Source organism: Parasteatoda tepidariorum, chromosome 8 (genome assembly GCF_043381705.1).
Source record: "Parasteatoda tepidariorum isolate YZ-2023 chromosome 8, CAS_Ptep_4.0, whole genome shotgun sequence".
Classification (NCBI taxonomy): Eukaryota; Metazoa; Arthropoda; class Arachnida; order Araneae; family Theridiidae; genus Parasteatoda; species Parasteatoda tepidariorum.
The window spans coordinates 13453235-13458341 of record NC_092211.1 but is presented as its reverse complement, the minus strand read 5'-3'; the positions used below and the strand labels follow the sequence as shown (position 1 = coordinate 13458341).

Sequence of the window (5107 nt, the reverse complement as noted above, 5' to 3'; positions counted from 1 at the left end):
TTGAAAGATAATTCCATGTCGAAAATTATTTTTGATGATTTGTTATCTTATTTCGTTTATTTTTAGGATTATTAAAAATATCTGAATTATAAGATATCAATTGTTTTACATTATAATGATTTTCATCTTGATAAATTTGATTTTTCAAAACAAAGTCCGAAGTTTGAGCGAAATCAGCCGAATAATTTTCAATCAATAAATTTCTGAAGGAGACCATTTTTTCTCGAATTTCCTAACTCAAATAATAAAAAGAAGAATAAATAATAATAATAAACGTTAATTCAGATGAGTATGCTTTTTTTTTCCATCAAAAAAGTAACGGTAAAAAGACATTATAATATGATAACAAACGTTTCCACTCATGAACGTCCGATGTGTCATCAAAGATAAATAACCAAATAGACTGGTCTATGGGGGAATTGAACTCACGCCCTTCTAGCACGACGCTGTAACGCTAATGTGCCTGTTACTATAGCGCATTCGTTTGCAATTCTCAAAATGATATTAATTTATTAAACAATTTCATATTTTTTATCACTTAACACCAAAATTGCCAAGGATTTCTTGAGTTATAATACACAAAACTTGTTACATCTTGTTTTTTACTTGAATTAGTACTGATTGTAGAACTAAACAACTCAATAGCTTAGTTTAAAAATATATATCTAAATTGTATATTATTATTTACTATAAGTCGGAGTGATAAATAATTATTTTAAAATCTTGATTTCATTTTAGCTTAAAATACTGATAATCATGCTTTATATTAAATAAGTTATTTTATTTTATATAAAATGTTTATAAAAATAATGCCTTATTTTTTTTAATTACATATTGCATCCGTCTAAAAAAAATTCATAAATATAATTTTTCAACATTTAAAGAAACAAAAGTATCTTTGCTTAGACGTACATCTCAATTTTTTGCTTGTTTTCTCTTTATAAAAGTTAGGAAAAAAAGAAAACCAAGAATAGAATAATACTCCTAATGACGTCAGAGAAACGATAGTGAAAGGAACTGACGTAAACTTCCCGATAGAATACGCAGCTGATTTCATGTATTGAAATTCTTATCTATCAGCTGTCGTGTTGATAAACTAGTATTTTATTTTCAATTTACCTACTTCCTCTTGAAGCAAGGCCCATTAGCTCAGTTGGTTAGAGCGTCGTGCTAATAACGCGAAGGTCGTGGGTTCGATCCCCCCATGGGCCAAAGTTTTACATTTCTTATTATTTTTGAGGAAACAACAGTATCGGATAATCATGTACTAATTAGACTCCATCTTAATAGTAGGTAGGGTCAACCTGATGTGCTAATTATAATTAGTTTGTGGAAGCAATATTTCTGGTTAAAAAATAAAACGAAAAGATTTTCTCTCTCTTTCTTTTAGTCTTTTTTTTTTTCTTTTCTTTTTCTTTTTTTCATAGATTCGGATTTTAACCTTCAAAATACAAGGAAATATATTAACAGCACTAACAATACGAATTTCTTTAGTATTTCAAAACTGCTAGACTGAATTTGCAGAAATTATTTTGTAATTTTTGTCTAAAATTAAGTAAACGTTTTTAAAAACCTTACAATTCAAAATTATTTTTTATCATTTTTAAAACAAATAAATAAAAAGATAAGAAATAATGAAACATTATTTTTTGAAACGCATTTTTTCCCATTAAATCATCATGGGCTGCACATTTAATGTACATTTAAAATATGAAAGGCTGCACATTTAATGTACATTTAAAATATGAAAGGCTGCACATTTAATGTACATTTTAAAGCATGCTTCATTTCAGGTATCTTAGTTTTATCTTCAGTCATACTTTGTATTTCTAAGTTTTGACATAATAACACGCTGGACAAATAGGCAAAAAATTTCATGAACCTAATATGATATTATGCCAAAAAGTAATATATTGTTATACAAAATGTCGTCAAGCATTTTGTGTTATTATAAACGTTTTATTTATTTATTTCATAAGGAGTGTCGCTTCGATTTAGGGAAAAAATTAACAACATAAACAATCACAAACTCAATAAAAATATTTATAAGCACCTATAAGGAGAGTCAAAATTATGCACACTCTTACCCCATAAAAATTTAAAAAAATATTTTTTTTAAAAGTAATTTAAGAACTGTATTGTACTTTTAAATGTAAAAATTAAAAAGTTGCGTGTTACATGTTATGTTGGAACTTAGTCCGATTCATAAACTGAGAATAAATCCTGCACTTTTAAATTTAATGATCTGATTTATACTTTTTTTGCTAATTAGAAGAGATTCAGTAAAGAGAATGTAACTTTTAAAAAAAAAGTTAAAAAACAGTGGAACTCGTTTTTTTCCTGTTATCCTTCTACCATATTTAATTTAAAGAGTTTAAATAAAACATGATTTTTACAAATTTTTTTTCACGTTTTAAAATTTAATTGTTGGAGTAAAAGAAATTTTGTGAAAGAAGATCTTGAGAACATTTTTCGACACACACAGACAAAAAAGAAAAAAGGGAAAAAAACTTGTTTCTTTTTCTTTTAATGTTTAAATGAATTTATTATTTGGATGCCAAAGGCCCACGCGAAAAATTTCTCAAGCAGTGCGACCGAAAAAGAAAAAAAAAATCGTTATATTATTAAAAAATAAATCATGGATGAATATTTCTTTCATTTCTAAAAAATTATTCATCTATGAAAAAATATTCAAGAATATTTTTACAAGTGCGCATTAGAAAAAGCACCGGAAGAAATTATTATTTATCGATTTTCGTATGTAAAATGCAACGTCACTTTTTTCCCCAATATCTTTCCCTTTCACATTTTAAAAACGTTCTCTTAGCAGCAGCTGATAAGAGAAGTTGACTAACGTAATTGAACTAGTTGACTAACGTTTCTGGTCGAAAACGAGGCCCATTAGCTCAGTTGGTTAGAGCGTCGTGCTAATAACGCGAAGGTCGTGGGTTCGATCCCCCCATGGGCCAGCAATTTTTTTTTTCAAAATTTGTACACCATATTTTCTTTTTCTTGATTTTATTTTTATTATCTGACAATATTAATAATTATTTTTAAGATTACTGCCTCGTGTGCTATGCCCTCAATTGGGAGGAGAAGTTGGGTTTTTTCGGCAGCGGAAGCCAAAATAATCAACTTTTTAGTCGCGGAATTCCAACCTCATAAATAAAGTTTAAAGTAATTGTAAACGTTTTACCCTATGAAAGATTATATCAGAAATATTTATTTAATAAAATAAGAAATTTTTCCTTGAATTATCATTAATAATGAGGTTTTTTGACCCTAGTTTCATGTAGTACTACATCTAGTATAGTTATCTATATGCTATATATCTAATCTAGTTATGGATTTGCTTCCGGTGTAAATACATAAGTTGAAAATGATCAAAATAAGGCGAATTATGATTTACTTTGAAAGGATAACTTAAAAAAAATACCGTAAATGTTGAAAATGGTTACTTTAGAAACATATTTCTTTCTCTTAATTCGATCTCAGATCGTCGGTCCTTCTATAGAGAATCAAAATTGGGATGGCATTTTATTGCGATCAATTGTTTGGATTTGGATCATCCTCAGGGATGTTTCTCAGATCGTTAAGATAACTCATTATACAGCTCTGGTGCGAAGTATATGAAGCACTACAACTACTTTAGGCTCATTGCATGAATAGGAGCAGTTTCAATATGAAGCTCATTATTTTATTCTATGATTATTTGAATTTTAAATAACATTAAAAAATGTAAATGTTAAATATTAAAAGTTTAAATATTAAATGTTTAAACATTAAATGTTTAAATATTAAATATTTAAATGAAAAAAAAAATATATATATTTTTTAATTTCCTTTAATACCCGTGCTTTTTAAATTCCCTTCCATGCTGGTTAAATAATTATAGGTTCATGCTGGTTAAATCCCCATGAGAAAATTTCGGCAGACACTCTTGTTGCTTATGTTTGTTAATGCAAAAAAACTGAAATAAGTTAATATTGATATACTTCTGTGAATGTTGATATTCAATCAGAAGTGACGCTTTTGAGAATGGTCGTAAATGCCTATTAAATTTCAATATATTTCTGTTATGCTAACGAATTTAGACATTCAACGTGAATGTTGAAATAAATATTTGCTAAATATCGAATAAAACATTTATGACCATCAATTACAACAGCAAAAATTGATATTCCACGTACACAGATGGAAAGCTTTGTGGAAGAAATTAAGTACAAGAACCTTTTTTTTATTCGAATTTCATTATCCAGTGAAAAATGTCAACATTTTCCGGCAAAAGAGTGAATTAGTAATATTATTCAATAAATTTCGGACATATTTTCCAAAGCGACTATGTAATAAATGTCGACATTTATCGGAAGAAGTTTTTATCGATTTTCGTATGTAAAATGCAACGTCACTTTTTCTCCCAACATCTTTCCTTTTCTTATTTTAAAAAACGTTCTCTTATCAGCAGAAGTTGATAAGATTAACTTGTGAACTTATCTTTTTTGGATGAAAACGAGGCCCATTAGCTCAGTTGGTTAGAGCGTCGTGCTAATAACGCGAAGGTCGTGGGTTCGATCCCCCCATGGGCCATGACAACTTTTTTTTCAGATTTGTACACCATTTTTTCCTCTTGATTTCATTTGTAACAATAATATTATTAATTAGACAATATTAATAATTATTACAATTTTACAATACAAATAATTATTAATTAAACAATATTAATAATTATTTTTACGATTACTCTCTCGTCTCCTATGTCAGGGTTGTTAGCCCAGTTGGGTAGAGCAGCGGTTCCCGATCTCTTTCTTCGGCTGTGGAACCCTAAATAATGAACCTTCTAGTAGTACAACTCCAACCTTATAAATAAAGTTTAAAATAATTGTAAACTTTCTAACCTATTGCAGTTAATATTAAAGATATTTATTTAGAAGAACGAAAATTTTTTCATCGTATTATCATGAATAATCAGGTTTTTTGGCTGATAGTTAAATTTGCAGTGTAGTCCAGTTATAAGTAGAGCTATATCCAGTCTAGTTATCTTAGTGCTATATCTTATCTAGTTTTGAATTTGTTTCTGTCGTAAATGCATAAGCTGAAAATTATTCAA

At 28.1% G+C, this 5107-nt stretch overlaps 3 non-coding genes across 3 annotated transcripts; all 3 read left to right on the top strand.

Moving 5' to 3' along the window:
- The first annotated feature begins 1138 nt into the window (after positions 1-1138).
- On the top strand, positions 1139-1212 carry TRNAI-AAU (transfer RNA isoleucine (anticodon AAU)). Its single transcript has one exon. It is a non-coding gene; the product is annotated as a tRNA-Ile (tRNA).
- A 1683-nt stretch (positions 1213-2895) lies between these two features.
- Positions 2896-2969, top strand: TRNAI-AAU (transfer RNA isoleucine (anticodon AAU)). The gene has a single exon. It is a non-coding gene; the product is annotated as a tRNA-Ile (tRNA).
- Positions 2970-4513: 1544 nt separating this feature from the next.
- Positions 4514-4587, top strand: TRNAI-AAU (transfer RNA isoleucine (anticodon AAU)). Its single transcript has one exon. It is a non-coding gene; the product is annotated as a tRNA-Ile (tRNA).
- Positions 4588-5107: the final 520 nt, after the last annotated feature.